Source organism: Corella eumyota, chromosome 7 (assembly GCF_963082875.1).
Source record: "Corella eumyota chromosome 7, kaCorEumy4.1, whole genome shotgun sequence".
Classification (NCBI taxonomy): Eukaryota; Metazoa; Chordata; class Ascidiacea; order Phlebobranchia; family Corellidae; genus Corella; species Corella eumyota.
This window is the reverse complement of record NC_137496.1, coordinates 7,554,395-7,571,824: the sequence shown is the minus strand read 5'-3', so window position 1 is coordinate 7,571,824 and position 17,430 is coordinate 7,554,395. Positions and strand designations below refer to the sequence as shown.

The 17,430-nt window shown below is 24.6% G+C and overlaps 8 non-coding genes across 8 annotated transcripts; all 8 read right to left on the bottom strand.

Annotated features, from left to right (window-relative positions):
- Positions 1 to 240: 240 nt before the first annotated feature.
- On the bottom strand, positions 241 to 311 carry Trnag-gcc (transfer RNA glycine (anticodon GCC)). The gene has a single exon. It is a non-coding gene; the product is annotated as a tRNA-Gly (tRNA).
- Positions 312 to 2,644: 2,333 nt separating this feature from the next.
- On the bottom strand, positions 2,645 to 2,715 carry Trnag-gcc (transfer RNA glycine (anticodon GCC)). The gene has a single exon. It is a non-coding gene; the product is annotated as a tRNA-Gly (tRNA).
- A 2,320-nt stretch (positions 2,716 to 5,035) lies between these two features.
- Trnag-gcc (transfer RNA glycine (anticodon GCC)) lies at positions 5,036 to 5,106 on the bottom strand. Its single transcript has one exon. It is a non-coding gene; the product is annotated as a tRNA-Gly (tRNA).
- Positions 5,107 to 7,438: 2,332 nt separating this feature from the next.
- Positions 7,439 to 7,509, bottom strand: Trnag-gcc (transfer RNA glycine (anticodon GCC)). Its single transcript has one exon. It is a non-coding gene; the product is annotated as a tRNA-Gly (tRNA).
- A 2,334-nt stretch (positions 7,510 to 9,843) lies between these two features.
- Trnag-gcc (transfer RNA glycine (anticodon GCC)) lies at positions 9,844 to 9,914 on the bottom strand. Its single transcript has one exon. It is a non-coding gene; the product is annotated as a tRNA-Gly (tRNA).
- Positions 9,915 to 12,248: 2,334 nt separating this feature from the next.
- Positions 12,249 to 12,319, bottom strand: Trnag-gcc (transfer RNA glycine (anticodon GCC)). Its single transcript has one exon. It is a non-coding gene; the product is annotated as a tRNA-Gly (tRNA).
- Positions 12,320 to 14,639: 2,320 nt separating this feature from the next.
- On the bottom strand, positions 14,640 to 14,710 carry Trnag-gcc (transfer RNA glycine (anticodon GCC)). The gene has a single exon. It is a non-coding gene; the product is annotated as a tRNA-Gly (tRNA).
- A 2,332-nt stretch (positions 14,711 to 17,042) lies between these two features.
- On the bottom strand, positions 17,043 to 17,113 carry Trnag-gcc (transfer RNA glycine (anticodon GCC)). Its single transcript has one exon. It is a non-coding gene; the product is annotated as a tRNA-Gly (tRNA).
- Positions 17,114 to 17,430: the final 317 nt, after the last annotated feature.

Here is a 17,430-nt window from a genome sequence, read left to right as displayed (position 1 = left end):
TTTCTCTTGCCAAACTGACTGTGCCTAATAAAAACGTGATTAATTAAGAATGGAGCAAAAACTAGCAAGGCGCCAGTCTTGTTTTTTAATAAATTATTTTTTAGTTTAGTTTCCTTACGAAATATTATCGTTTCTTTTAATTTGCCAAAATACGTAATGTAAAAAATATTAATAAGGCCAACCATTCAGCGGCCGCATTTAAATAAATTGAAAACTTGATCTCATAAAAGAAAAAAAAGTTGCATTGGCCGGGAATCGAACCCGGGCCCCCCGCGTGGCAGGCGAGGATTCTACCACTGAACCACCAATGCTTGTTGAAAATTAGCGGCGGTTATTATACTGGGCAGATAAAAATAAACGCCGAAAAAATTAATCATAATTAATTTGTACCAACAGATTAATAATTGCTGTGTTACTAACTAAATGATATTTGTATTATCGAATTAGATAAAAATTTCTACACCGAATATCCAATTTGGCCGCCTGGTTGAAAGCCAGTAAACTCAACTTCTAGACTATGTAAAAGATATATTATTAGGCGGTAAAACGCCATAAAATGGACCAAATTAAGAACTTGATTATTATGTCTGAATTTTTTTTTTAAATTAAGAAGAAATTTAAATATTTTAACTTATAATTTTTCACTAAATATTTTTTTATAAAGAATTATTACAAAAATTACTGCAATAATGTGCTTTACTAAATATTTATTTTGTTTTTTTGTACAATACCTTGCAATTGTTACGTTATGGACATTATGATTATCACGGATATTTGCAAAATTAAAAATAATTTTTCTTCCGTCGGAATATTAATGTTTTATTTTTTTTAATTTATTAACTCCATTCTATTTTAATATATTCAACTATACGTTTTGTTTGTTGTTGTTCCAATTTTTAATAAAAAATTATACGAAAATGACCCATAGTCAACAAAATTAAAAAATCTACAAAAAAAATTAACTAACATTTGTGTTTATTTTTTTTTAATTTGTTAAAATGCAAATAAAATAGAATGTAAATTTATTTTCTATTAGTACCAAAGACTTAAAAAGTAACTACATTTAAAAATCTGAGCACATCACAATAAAAAGCGTTGTTGGGTGACTGTGTCGGCAGAACGTTGGACTTTTAATTTAAACGCCAAGTATTAAATCAATTATCGATTATTGTTGCCTTAATGCACAAATAAGTACTATCTTTCAAACAAGAATTTAAATTTTTAATGCTACTTTTTATCAGTCTATGTCGTCATAGAAATTGTCCGAGTTAGTTTCTTACGTAAAAGTTGCCAATGTTCACGCTACAGACTTAATAATACAAACTAACTGATGCATAGGTATTTAAATTATAGAAATTAAATAAATTAAACAATATTAATTACGTTAAGCAATTTAAAGTTCAAATAAAATTAAAAAAAGGGTGTCTAAAAATATGTTTAAACTCGTTACTCATATAATTTGTAAATCATTAATCAAACACATAACAACCTAATGCAAATTAATTTAAGTATTAAAATTTTAATTATCCAACTTAAATAAATTAAGAAATTTTATTAACATTTTATTTTTTATTATTATTATTAATTGTTTAAACGTAAACTTACGCTTTTTAAATTTATAAATAAAAACAATTTATCAGACATAGTACCATCGTCATTTACTTCAGAAAATATATGACAAATGTATCGTTTAAATATTTTTAAGTGATTTTGAAAAAATTAAAATGTTAAATTAATTTATTTTTATTTGGTGACAAATTTTTTTTACAATCGGTTACTATAATCAAGCTACAAAGCACACAGTAACAGCAAACGTGCCCGGTTAGCTCAGTTGGTAGAGCTTTGAACTTTTAAACCAACAGTCAACGGTTCAAATGCCTTTTTTGACGTTGTTGTTTCTAAACACAGATATGTGTTAATTCTTGATTGTGTTTAAAATTTTTAGACAACGTTGTGTAATTTTATTTATATCGCCATAAAAACCCCTTGCGCTTTTTTTAATTAAATAATTTACCAATATTTACGACAAGACTTAAATATGCAAATTAATTTACATATAAGTGTTTAAATTACCAAAATTAACTAATATTATTTGTAGTAAATATTGTAAAAATAAGTTTAATTCTAATTAAAATTATTTTAAAGTTTATTACAAACTCGTTAATCACTGTAAATATTTTGCTATAACAAAAGACACATAACTTAATGGTATTTAAATTATTTAATTTAAATAGATTAATTAATGATATTTATATTTTTTTTTTATTATTTACATAAATTTTAACATTTACTTCATAAATTTACAAATATAAAATCTTAAAACAATATTGCGGAAAAAACACAATTATATTGTTATTTTTCCTATCGTTTACTTGGTAAATAATAAAGTGTCTTCGTTAATTAATTTCTCTTGCCAAACTGACTATGCCTAATAAAAACGTGATTAATTAAGAATGGAGCAAAAACTAGCAAGGCGCCAGTCTTGTTTTTTAATAAATTATTTTTTAGTTTAATTTCCTTACGAAATATTATCGTTTCTTTTAATTTGCCAAAATACGTAATGTAAAAAATATTAATAAGGCCAACCATTCAGCGGCCGCATTTAAATAAATTGAAAACTTGATCTCATAAAAGATAAAAAAGTTGCATTGGCCGGGAATCGAACCCGGGCCCCCCGCGTGGCAGGCGAGGATTCTACCACTGAACCACCAATGCTTGTTGAAAATTAGCGGCGGTTATTATACTGGCCAGATAAAAATAAACGCCGAAAAAATTAATCATAATTAATTTGTACCAACAGATTCATAATTGCTGTGTTACTAACTAAATAATATTTGTATTATCAAAATTAGATAAAAATTTCTACACCGAATATCCAATTTGGCCGCCTGGTTGAAAGCCAGTAAACTCAACTTCTAGACTATGTAAAAGATATATTATTAGGCGGTAAAACGCCATAAAATGGACCAAATTAAGAACTTAATTATTATGTCTGAATTTTTTTTTTAAATTAAGAAGAAATTTAAATATTTTAACTTATAATTTTTCACTAAATATTTTTTTATAAAGAATTATTACAAAAATTACTGCAATAATGTGCTTTACTAAATATTTATTTTGTTTTTTTGTACAATACCTTGCAATTGTTACGTTATGGACATTATGATTATCACGGATATTTGCAAAATTAAAAATAATTTTTCTTCCGTCGGAATATTAATGTTTTATTTTTTTTAATTTATTAACTCCATTCTATTTTAATATATTTAACTATACGTTTTGTTTGTTGTTGTTCCAATTTTTAATAAAAAATTATACGAAAATGACCCATAGTCAACAAAATTAAAAAATCTACAAAAAAAATTAACTAACATTTGTGTTTATTTTTTTTTAATTTGTTAAAATGCAAATAAAATAGAATGTAAATTTATTTTCTATTAGTACCAATGACTTAAAAAGTAACTACATTTAAAAATCTGAGCACATCACAATAAAAAGCGTTGTTGGGTGACTGTGTCGGCAGAACGTTGGACTTTTAATTTAAACGCCAAGTATTAAATCAATTATCGATTATTGTTGCCTTAATGCACAAATAAGTACTATCTTTCAAACAAGAATTTAAATTTTTAATGCTACTTTTTATCAGTCTATGTCGTCATAGAAATTGTCCGAGTTAGTTTCTTACGTAAAAGTTGCCAATGTTCACGCTACAGACTTAATAATACAAACTAACTGATGCATAGGTATTTAAATTATAGAAATTAAATAAATTAAACAATATTAATTACGTTAAGCAATTTAAAGTTCAAATAAAATTAAAAAAAGGGTGTCTAAAAATATGTTTAAACTCGTTACTCATATAATTTGTAAATCATTAATCAAACACATAACAACCTAATGCAAATTAATTTAAGTATTAAAATTTTAATTATCCAACTTAAATAAATTAAGTAATTTTATTAACATTTTATTTTTTATTATTATTATTAATTGTTTAAACGTAAACTTACGCTTTTTAAATTTATAAATAAAAACAATTTATCAGACATAGTACCATCGTCATTTACTTCAGAAAATATATGACAAATGTATCGTTTAAATATTTTTAAGTGATTTTGAAAAAATTAAAATGTTAAATTAATTTATTTTTATTTGGTGACAAAATTTTTTTACAAATGTTTACTATAATCAAGCTACAAAACACACAGTAACAGCAAACGTGCCCGGTTAGCTCAGTTGGTAGAGCTTTGAACTTTTAAACCAACAGTCAACGGTTCAAATGCCTTTTTTGACGTTGTTGTTTCTAAACACAGATATGTGTTAATTCTTGATTGTGTTTAAAATTTTTAGACAACGTTGTGTAATTTTATTTATATCGCCATAAAAACCCCTTGCGCTTTTTTTAATTAAATAAATTACCAATATTTACGACAAGACTTAAATATGCAAATTAATTTACATATAAGTGTTTAAATTACCAAAATTAACTAATATTATTTGTAGTAAATATTGTAAAAATAAGTTTAATTCTAATTAAAATTATTTTAAAGTTTATTACAAACTCGTTAATCACTGTAAATATTTTGCTATAACAAAAGACACATAACTTAATGGTATTTAAATTATTTAATTTAAATAAATTAATTAATGATATTTATATTCTTTTTTTATTATTTACATAAATTTTAACATTTACTTCATAAATTTACAAACATAAAATCTTAAAACAATATTGCAGAAAAAACACAATTATATTGTTATTTTGCCTATCGTTTACTTGGTAAATAATAAAGTGTTTTGTTAATTAATTTCTCTTGCCAAAATGACTATGCCTAATAAAAACGTGATTAATTAAGAATGGAGCAAAAACTAGCAAGGCGCCAGTCTTGTTTTTTAATAAATTATTTTTTAGTTTAGTTTCCTTACGAAATATTATCGTTTCTTTTAATTTGCCAAAATACGTAATGTAAGGCCAACCATTCAGCGGCCGCATTTAAATAAATTGAAAACTTGATCTCATAAAAGAAAAAAAAGCTGCATTGGTCGGGAACCGAACCCGGGCCCCCCGCGTGGCAGGCGAGGATTCTACCACTGAACCACCAATGCTTGTTGAAAATTACCGGCGGTTATTATACTGGGCAGATAAAAATAAACGCCGAAAAAATTAATCATAATTAATTTGTACCAACAGATTAATAATTGCTGTGTTACTAACTAAATGATATTTGTATTATCGAATTAGATAAAAATTTCTACACCGAATATCCAATTTGGCCGCCTGGTTGAAAGCCAGTAAACTCAACTTCTAGACTATGTAAAATATATATTATTAGGCGGTAAAACGCCATAAAATGGACCAAATTAAGAACTTGATTATTATGTCTGAATTTTTTTTTTAAATTAAGAAGAAATTTAAATATTTTAACTTATAATTTTTCACTAAATATTTTTTTATAAAGAATTATTACAAAAATTACTGCAATAATGTGCTTTACTAAATATTTATTTTGTTTTTTTGTACAATACCTTGCAATTGTTACGTTATGGACATTATGATTATCACGGATATTTGCAAAATTAAAAATAATTTTTCTTCCGTCGGAATATTAATGTTTTATTTTTTTTAATTTATTAACTCCATTCTATTTTAATATATTCAACTATACGTTTTGTTTGTTGTTGTTCCAATTTTTAATAAAAAATTATACGAAAATGACCCATAGTCAACAAAATTAAAAAATCTACAAAAAAAATTAACTAACATTTGTGTTTATTTTTTTTTAATTTGTTAAAATGCAAATAAAATAGAATGTAAATTTATTTTCTATTAGTACCAAAGACTTAAAAAGTAACTACATTTAAAAATCTGAGCACATCACAATAAAAAGCGTTGTTGGGTGACTGTGTCGGCAGAACGTTGGACTTTTAATTTAAACGCCAAGTATTAAATCAATTATCGATTATTGTTGCCTTAATGCACAAATAAGTACTATCTTTCAAACAAGAATTTAAAATTTTAATGCTACTTTTTATCAGTCTATGTCGTCATAGAAATTGTCCGAGTTAGTTTCTTACGTAAAAGTTGCCAATGTTCACGCTACAGACTTTATAATACAAACTAACTGATGCATAGGTATTTAAATTATAGAAATTAAATAAATTAAACAATAATAATTACGTTAAGCAATTTAAAGTTCAAATAAAATTAAAAAAATGGTGTCTAAAAATATGTTTAAACTCGTTACTCATATAATTTGTAAATCATTAATCAAACACATAACAACCTAATGCAAATTAATTTAAGTATTAAAATTTTAATTATCCAACTTAAATAAATTAAGTAATTTTATTAACATTTTATTTTTTATTATTATTATTAATTGTTTAAACGTAAACTTACGCTTTTTAAATTTATAAATAAAAAAAATTTATCAGACATAGTACCATCGTCATTTACTTCAGAAAATATATGACAAATGTATCGTTTAAATATTTTTAAGTGATTTTGAAAAAATTAAAATGTTAAATTAATTTATTTTTATTTGGTGACAAAATTTTTTTACAAATGTTTACTATAATCAAGCTACAAAACACACAGTAACAGCAAACGTGCCCGGTTAGCTCAGTTGGTAGAGCTTTGAACTTTTAAACCAACAGTCAACGGTTCAAATGCCTTTTTTGACGTTGTTGTTTCTAAACACAGATATGTGTTAATTCTTGATTGTGTTTAAAATTTTTAGACAACGTTGTGTAATTTTATTTATATCGCCATAAAAACCCCTTGCGCTTTTTTTAATTAAATAAATTACCAATATTTACGACAAGACTTAAATATGCAAATTAATTTACATATAAGTGTTTAAATTACCAAAATTAACTAATATTATTTGTAGTAAATATTGTAAAAATAAGTTTAATTCTAATTAAAATTATTTTAAAGTTTATTACAAACTCGTTAATCACTGTAAATATTTTGCTATAACAAAAGACACATAACTTAATGGTATTTAAATTATTTAATTTAAATAAATTAATTAATGATATTTATATTCTTTTTTTATTATTTACATAAATTTTAACATTTACTTCATAAATTTACAAACATAAAATCTTAAAACAATATTGCGGAAAAAACACAATTATATTGTTATTTTGCCTATCGTTTACTTGGTAAATAATAAAGTGTTTTGTTAATTAATTTCTCTTGCCAAAATGACTATGCCTAATAAAAACGTGATTAATTAAGAATGGAGCAAAAACTAGCAAGGCGCCAGTCTTGTTTTTTAATAAATAATTTTTTAGTTTAGTTTCCTTACGAAATATTATCGTTTCTTTTAATTTGCCAAAATACGTAATGTAAAAAATATTAATAAGGCCAACCATTCAGCGGCCGCATTTAAATAAATTGAAAACTTGATCTCCTAAAAGAAAAAAAAGTTGCATTGGCCGGGAATCGAACCCGGGCCCCCCGCGTGGCAGGCGAGGATTCTACCACTGAACCACCAATGCTTGTTGAAAATTAGCGGCGGTTATTATACTGGGCAGATAAAAATAAACGCCGAAAAAATTAATCATAATTAATTTGTACCAACAGATTCATAATTGCTGTGTTACTAACTAAATAATATTTGTATTATCGAAATTAGATAAAAATTTCTACACCGAATATCCAATTTGGCCGCCTGGTTGAAAGCCAGTAAACTCAACTTCTAGACTATGTAAAAGATATATTATTAGGCGGTAAAACGCCATAAAATGGACCAAATTAAGAACTTGATTATTATGTCTGAATTTTTTTTTTAAATTAAGAAGAAATTTAAATATTTTAACTTATAATTTTTCACTAAATATTTTTTTATAAAGAATTATTACAAAAATTACTGCAATAATGTGCTTTACTAAATATTTATTTTGTTTTTTTGTACAATACCTTGCAATTGTTACGTTATGGACATTATGATTATCACGAATATTTGCAAAATTAAAAATAATTTTTCTTCCGTCGGAATATTAATGTTTTATTTTTTTTAATTTATTAACTCCATTCTATTTTAATATATTCAACTATACGTTTTGTTTGTTGTTGTTCCAATTTTTAATAAAAAATTATACGAAAATGACCCATAGTCAACAAAATTAAAAAATCTACAAAAAAAATTAACTAACATTTGTGTTTATTTTTTTTTAATTTGTTAAAATGCAAATAAAATAGAATGTAAATTTATTTTCTATTAGTACCAAAGACTTAAAAAGTAACTACATTTAAAAATCTGAGCACATCACAATAAAAAGCGTTGTTGGGTGACTGTGTCGGCAGAACGTTGGACTTTTAATTTAAACGCCAAGTATTAAATCAATTATCGATTATTGTTGCCTTAATGCACAAATAAGTACTATCTTTCAAACAAGAATTTAAATTTTTAATGCTACTTTTTATCAGTCTATGTCGTCATAGAAATTGTCCGAGTTAGTTTCTTACGTAAAAGTTGCCAATGTTCACGCTACAGACTTAATAATACAAACTAACTGATGCATAGGTATTTAAATTATAGAAATTAAATAAATTAAACAATATTAATTACGTTAAGCAATTTAAAGTTCAAATAAAATTAAAAAAAGGGTGTCTAAAAATATGTTTAAACTCGTTACTCATATAATTTGTAAATCATTAATCAAACACATAACAACCTAATGCAAATTAATTTAAGTATTAAAATTTTAATTATCCAACTTAAATAAATTAAGAAATTTTATTAACATTTTATTTTTTATTATTATTATTAATTGTTTAAACGTAAACTTACGCTTTTTAAATTTATAAATAAAAACAATTTATCAGACATAGTACCATCGTCATTTACTTCAGAAAATATATGACAAATGTATCGTTTAAATATTTTTAAGTGATTTTGAAAAAATTAAAATGTTAAATTAATTTATTTTTATTTGGTGACAAATTTTTTTTACAATCGGTTACTATAATCAAGCTACAAAGCACACAGTAACAGCAAACGTGCCCGGTTAGCTCAGTTGGTAGAGCTTTGAACTTTTAAACCAACAGTCAACGGTTCAAATGCCTTTTTTGACGTTGTTGTTTCTAAACACAGATATGTGTTAATTCTTGATTGTGTTTAAAATTTTTAGACAACGTTGTGTAATTTTATTTATATCGCCATAAAAACCCCTTGCGCTTTTTTTAATTAAATAATTTACCAATATTTACGACAAGACTTAAATATGCAAATTAATTTACATATAAGTGTTTAAATTACCAAAATTAACTAATATTATTTGTAGTAAATATTGTAAAAATAAGTTTAATTCTAATTAAAATTATTTTAAAGTTTATTACAAACTCGTTAATCACTGTAAATATTTTGCTATAACAAAAGACACATAACTTAATGGTATTTAAATTATTTAATTTAAATAGATTAATTAATGATATTTATATTTTTTTTTTATTATTTACATAAATTTTAACATTTACTTCATAAATTTACAAATATAAAATCTTAAAACAATATTGCGGAAAAAACACAATTATATTGTTATTTTTCCTATCGTTTACTTGGTAAATAATAAAGTGTCTTCGTTAATTAATTTCTCTTGCCAAACTGACTATGCCTAATAAAAACGTGATTAATTAAGAATGGAGCAAAAACTAGCAAGGCGCCAGTCTTGTTTTTTAATAAATTATTTTTTAGTTTAGTTTCCTTACGAAATATTATCGTTTCTTTTAATTTGCCAAAATACGTAATGTAAAAAATATTAATAAGGCCAACCATTCAGCGGCCGCATTTAAATAAATTGAAAACTTGATCTTATAAAAGATAAAAAAGTTGCATTGGCCGGGAATCGAACCCGGGCCCCCCGCGTGGCAGGCGAGGATTCTACCACTGAACCACCAATGCTTGTTGAAAATTAGCGGCGGTTATTATACTGGCCAGATAAAAATAAACGCCGAAAAAATTAATCATAATTAATTTGTACCAACAGATTCATAATTGCTGTGTTACTAACTAAATAATATTTGTATTATCGAAATTAGATAAAAATTTCTACACCGAATATCCAATTTGGCCGCCTGGTTGAAAGCCAGTAAACTCAACTTCTAGACTATGTAAAAGATATATTATTAGGCGGTAAAACGCCATAAAATGGACCAAATTAAGAACTTAATTATTATGTCTGAATTTTTTTTTTAAATTAAGAAGAAATTTAAATATTTTAACTTATAATTTTTCACTAAATATTTTTTTATAAAGAATTATTACAAAAATTACTGCAATAATGTGCTTTACTAAATATTTATTTTGTTTTTTTGTACAATACCTTGCAATTGTTACGTTATGGACATTATGATTATCACGGATATTTGCAAAATTAAAAATAATTTTTCTTCCGTCGGAATATTAATGTTTTATTTTTTTTAATTTATTAACTCCATTCTATTTTAATATATTTAACTATACGTTTTGTTTGTTGTTGTTCCAATTTTTAATAAAAAATTATACGAAAATGACCCATAGTCAACAAAATTAAAAAATCTACAAAAAAAATTAACTAACATTTGTGTTTATTTTTTTTTAATTTGTTAAAATGCAAATAAAATAGAATGTAAATTTATTTTCTATTAGTACCAAAGACTTAAAAAGTAACTACATTTAAAAATCTGAGCACATCACAATAAAAAGCGTTGTTGGGTGACTGTGTCGGCAGAACGTTGGACTTTTAATTTAAACGCCAAGTATTAAATCAATTATCGATTATTGTTGCCTTAATGCACAAATAAGTACTATCTTTCAAACAAGAATTTAAATTTTTAATGCTACTTTTTATCAGTCTATGTCGTCATAGAAATTGTCCGAGTTAGTTTCTTACGTAAAAGTTGCCAATGTTCACGCTACAGACTTAATAATACAAACTAACTGATGCATAGGTATTTAAATTATAGAAATTAAATAAATTAAACAATATTAATTACGTTAAGCAATTTAAAGTTCAAATAAAATTAAAAAAAGGGTGTCTAAAAATATGTTTAAACTCGTTACTCATATAATTTGTAAATCATTAATCAAACACATAACAACCTAATGCAAATTAATTTAAGTATTAAAATTTTAATTATCCAACTTAAATAAATTAAGTAATTTTATTAACATTTTATTTTTTATTATTATTATTAATTGTTTAAACGTAAACTTACGCTTTTTAAATTTATAAATAAAAACAATTTATCAGACATAGTACCATCGTCATTTACTTCAGAAAATATATGACAAATGTATCGTTTAAATATTTTTAAGTGATTTTGAAAAAATTAAAATGTTAAATTAATTTATTTTTATTTGGTGACAAAATTTTTTTACAAATGTTAACTATAATCAAGCTACAAAACACACAGTAACAGCAAACGTGCCCGGTTAGCTCAGTTGGTAGAGCGTTGAACTTTTAAACCAACAGTCAACGGTTCAAATGCCTTTCTTGACGTTGTTGTTTCTAAACACAGATATGTGTTAATTCTTGATTGTGTTTAAAATTTTTAGACAACGTTGTGTAATTTTATTTATATCGCCATAAAAACCCCTTGCGCTTTTTTTAATTAAATAATTTACCAATATTTACGACAAGACTTAAATATGCAAATTAATTTACATATAAGTGTTTAAATTACCAAAATTAACTAATATTATTTGTAGTAAATATTGTAAAAATAAGTTTAATTCTAATTAAAATTATTTTAAAGTTTATTACAAACTCGTTAATCACTGTAAATATTTTGCTATAACAAAAGACACATAACTTAATGGTATTTAAATTATTTAATTTAAATAAATTAATTAATGATATTTATATTCTTTTTTTATTATTTACATAAATTTTAACATTTACTTCATAAATTTACAAATATAAAATCTTAAAACAATATTGCGGAAAAAACACAATTATATTGTTATTTTTCATATCGTTTACTTGGTAAATAATAAAGTGTCTTCGTTAATTAATTTCTCTTGCCAAACTGACTATGCCTAATAAAAACGTGATTAATTAAGAATGGAGCAAAAACTAGCAAGGCGCCAGTCTTGTTTTTTAATAAATTATTTTTTAGTTTAGTTTCCTTACGAAATATTATCGTTTCTTTTAATTTGCCAAAATACGTAATGTAAAAAATATTAATAAGGCCAACCATTCAGCGGCCGCATTTAAATAAATTGAAAACTTGATCTCATAAAAGATAAAAAAGTTGCATTGGCCGGGAATCGAACCCGGGCCCCCCGCGTGGCAGGCGAGGATTCTACCACTGAACCACCAATGCTTGTTGAAAATTAGCGGCGGTTATTATACTGGCCAGATAAAAATAAACGCCGAAAAAATTAATCATAATTAATTTGTACCAACAGATTCATAATTGCTGTGTTACTAACTAAATAATATTTGTATTATCGAAATTAGATAAAAATTTCTACACCGAATATCCAATTTGGCCGCCTGGTTGAAAGCCAGTAAACTCAACTTCTAGACTATGTAAAAGATATATTATTAGGCGGTAAAACGCCATAAAATGGACCAAATTAAGAACTTGATTATTATGTCTGAATTTTTTTTTTAAATTAAGAAGAAATTTAAATATTTTAACTTATAATTTTTCACTAAATATTTTTTTATAAAGAATTATTACAAAAATTACTGCAATAATGTGCTTTACTAAATATTTATTTTGTTTTTTTGTACAATACCTTGCAATTGTTACGTTATGGACATTATGATTATCACGGATATTTGCAAAATTAAAAATAATTTTTCTTCCGTCGGAATATTAATGTTTTATTTTTTTTAATTTATTAACTCCATTCTATTTTAATATATTCAACTATACGTTTTGTTTGTTGTTGTTCCAATTTTTAATAAAAAATTATACGAAAATGACCCATAGTCAACAAAATTAAAAAATCTACAAAAAAAATTAACTAACATTTGTGTTTATTTTTTTTTAATTTGTTAAAATGCAAATAAAATAGAATGTAAATTTATTTTCTATTAGTACCAAAGACTTAAAAAGTAACTACATTTAAAAATCTGAGCACATCACAATAAAAAGCGTTGTTGGGTGACTGTGTCGGCAGAACGTTGGACTTTTAATTTAAACGCCAAGTATTAAATCAATTATCGATTATTGTTGCCTTAATGCACAAATAAGTACTATCTTTCAAACAAGAATTTAAATTTTTAATGCTACTTTTTATCAGTCTATGTCGTCATAGAAATTGTCCGAGTTAGTTTCTTACGTAAAAGTTGCCAATGTTCACGCTACAGACTTAATAATACAAACTAACTGATGCATAGGTATTTAAATTATAGAAATTAAATAAATTAAACAATATTAATTACGTTAAGCAATTTAAAGTTCAAATAAAATTAAAAAAAGGGTGTCTAAAAATATGTTTAAACTCGTTACTCATATAATTTGTAAATCATTAATCAAACACATAACAACCTAATGCAAATTAATTTAAGTATTAAAATTTTAATTATCCAACTTAAATAAATTAAGTAATTTTATTAACATTTTATTTTTTATTATTATTATTAATTGTTTAAACGTAAACTTACGCTTTTTAAATTTATAAATAAAAACAATTTATCAGACATAGTACCATCGTCATTTACTTCAGAAAATATATGACAAATGTATCGTTTAAATATTTTTAAGTGATTTTGAAAAAATTAAAATGTTAAATTAATTTATTTTTATTTGGTGACAAAATTTTTTTACAAATGTTTACTATAATCAAGCTACAAAACACACAGTAACAGCAAACGTGCCCGGTTAGCTCAGTTGGTAGAGCTTTGAACTTTTAAACCAACAGTCAACGGTTCAAATGCCTTTTTTGACGTTGTTGTTTCTAAACACAGATATGTGTTAATTCTTGATTGTGTTTAAAATTTTTAGACAACGTTGTGTAATTTTATTTATATCGCCATAAAAACCCCTTGCGCTTTTTTTAATTAAATAAATTACCAATATTTACGACAAGACTTAAATATGCAAATTAATTTACATATAAGTGTTTAAATTACCAAAATTAACTAATATTATTTGTAGTAAATATTGTAAAAATAAGTTTAATTCTAATTAAAATTATTTTAAAGTTTATTACAAACTCGTTAATCACTGTAAATATTTTGCTATAACAAAAGACACATAACTTAATGGTATTTAAATTATTTAATTTAAATAAATTAATTAATGATATTTATATTCTTTTTTTATTATTTACATAAATTTTAACATTTACTTCATAAATTTACAAACATAAAATCTTAAAACAATATTGCAGAAAAAACACAATTATATTGTTATTTTGCCTATCGTTTACTTGGTAAATAATAAAGTGTTTTGTTAATTAATTTCTCTTGCCAAAATGACTATGCCTAATAAAAACGTGATTAATTAAGAATGGAGCAAAAACTAGCAAGGCGCCAGTCTTGTTTTTTAATAAATTATTTTTTAGTTTAGTTTCCTTACGAAATATTATCGTTTCTTTTAATTTGCCAAAATACGTAATGTAAGGCCAACCATTCAGCGGCCGCATTTAAATAAATTGAAAACTTGATCTCATAAAAGAAAAAAAAGCTGCATTGGTCGGGAACCGAACCCGGGCCCCCCGCGTGGCAGGCGAGGATTCTACCACTGAACCACCAATGCTTGTTGAAAATTAGCGGCGGTTATTATACTGGGCAGATAAAAATAAACGCCGAAAAAATTAATCATAATTAATTTGTACCAACAGATTAATAATTGCTGTGTTACTAACTAAATGATATTTGTATTATCGAATTAGATAAAAATTTCTACACCGAATATCCAATTTGGCCGCCTGGTTGAAAGCCAGTAAACTCAACTTCTAGACTATGTAAAATATATATTATTAGGCGGTAAAACGCCATAAAATGGACCAAATTAAGAACTTGATTATTATGTCTGAATTTTTTTTTTAAATTAAGAAGAAATTTAAATATTTTAACTTATAATTTTTCACTAAATATTTTTTTATAAAGAATTATTACAAAAATTACTGCAATAATGTGCTTTACTAAATATTTATTTTGTTTTTTTGTACAATACCTTGCAATTGTTACGTTATGGACATTATGATTATCACGGATATTTGCAAAATTAAAAATAATTTTTCTTCCGTCGGAATATTAATGTTTTATTTTTTTTAATTTATTAACTCCATTCTATTTTAATATATTCAACTATACGTTTTGTTTGTTGTTGTTCCAATTTTTAATAAAAAATTATACGAAAATGACCCATAGTCAACAAAATTAAAAAATCTACAAAAAAAATTAACTAACATTTGTGTTTATTTTTTTTTAATTTGTTAAAATGCAAATAAAATAGAATGTAAATTTATTTTCTATTAGTACCAAAGACTTAAAAAGTAACTACATTTAAAAATCTGAGCACATCACAATAAAAAGCGTTGTTGGGTGACTGTGTCGGCAGAACGTTGGACTTTTAATTTAAACGCCAAGTATTAAATCAATTATCGATTATTGTTGCCTTAATGCACAAATAAGTACTATCTTTCAAACAAGAATTTAAAATTTTAATGCTACTTTTTATCAGTCTATGTCGTCATAGAAATTGTCCGAGTTAGTTTCTTACGTAAAAGTTGCCAATGTTCACGCTACAGACTTAATAATACAAACTAACTGATGCATAGGTATTTAAATTATAGAAATTAAATAAATTAAACAATAATAATTACGTTAAGCAATTTAAAGTTCAAATAAAATTAAAAAAAGGGTGTCTAAAAATATGTTTAAACTCGTTACTCATATAATTTGTAAATCATTAATCAAACACATAACAACCTAATGCAAATTAATTTAAGTATTAAAATTTTAATTATCCAACTTAAATAAATTAAGTAATTTTATTAACATTTTATTTTTTATTATTATTATTAATTGTTTAAACGTAAACTTACGCTTTTTAAATTTATAAATAAAAACAATTTATCAGACATAGTACCATCGTCATTTACTTCAGAAAATATATGACAAATGTATCGTTTAAATATTTTTAAGTGATTTTGAAAAAATTAAAATGTTAAATTAATTTATTTTTATTTGGTGACAAAATTTTTTTACAAATGTTTACTATAATCAAGCTACAAAACACACAGTAACAACAAACGTGCCCGGTTAGCTCAGTTGGTAGAGCTTTGAACTTTTAAACCAACAGTCAACGGTTCAAATGCCTTTTTTGACGTTGTTGTTTCTAAACACAGATATGTGTTAATTCTTGATTGTGTTTAAAATTTTTAGACAACGTTGTGTAATTTTATTTATATCGCCATAAAAACCCCTTGCGCTTTTTTTAATTAAATAAATTACCAATATTTACGACAAGACTTAAATATGCAAATTAATTTACATATAAGTGTTTAAATTACCAAAATTAACTAATATTATTTGTAGTAAATATTGTAAAAATAAGTTTAATTCTAATTAAAATTATTTTAAAGTTTATTACAAACTCGTTAATCACTGTAAATATTTTGCTATAACAAAAGACACATAACTTAATGGTATTTAAATTATTTAATTTAAATAAATTAATTAATGATATTTATATTCTTTTTTTATTATTTACATAAATTTTAACATTTACTTCATAAATTTACAAACATAAAATGTTAAAACAATATTGCGGAAAAAACACAATTATATTGTTATTTTGCCTATCGTTTACTTGGTAAATAATAAAGTGTTTTGTTAATTAATTTCTCTTGCCAAAATGACTATGCCTAATAAAAACGTGATTAATTAAGAATGGAGCAAAAACTAGCAAGGCGCCAGTCTTGTTTTTTAATAAATAATTTTTTAGTTTAGTTTCCTTACGAAATATTATCGTTTCTTTTAATTTGCCAAAATACGTAATGTAAAAAATATTAATAAGGCCAACCATTCAGCGGCCGCATTTAAATAAATTGAAAACTTGATCTCCTAAAAGAAAAAAAAGTTGCATTGGCCGGGAATCGAACCCGGGCCCCCCGCGTGGCAGGCGAGGATTCTACCACTGAACCACCAATGCTTGTTGAAAATTAGCGGCGGTTATTATACTGGGCAGATAAAAATAAACGCCGAAAAAATTAATCATAATTAATTTGTACCAACAGATTCATAATTGCTGTGTTACTAACTAAATAATATTTGTATTATCGAAATTAGATAAAAATTTCTACACCGAATATCCAATTTGGCCGCCTGGTTGAAAGCCAGTAAACTCAACTTCTAGACTATGTAAAAGATATATTATTAGGCGGTAAAACGCCATAAAATGGACCAAATTAAGAACTTGATTATTATGTCTGAATTTTTTTTTTAAATTAAGAAGAAATTTAAATATTT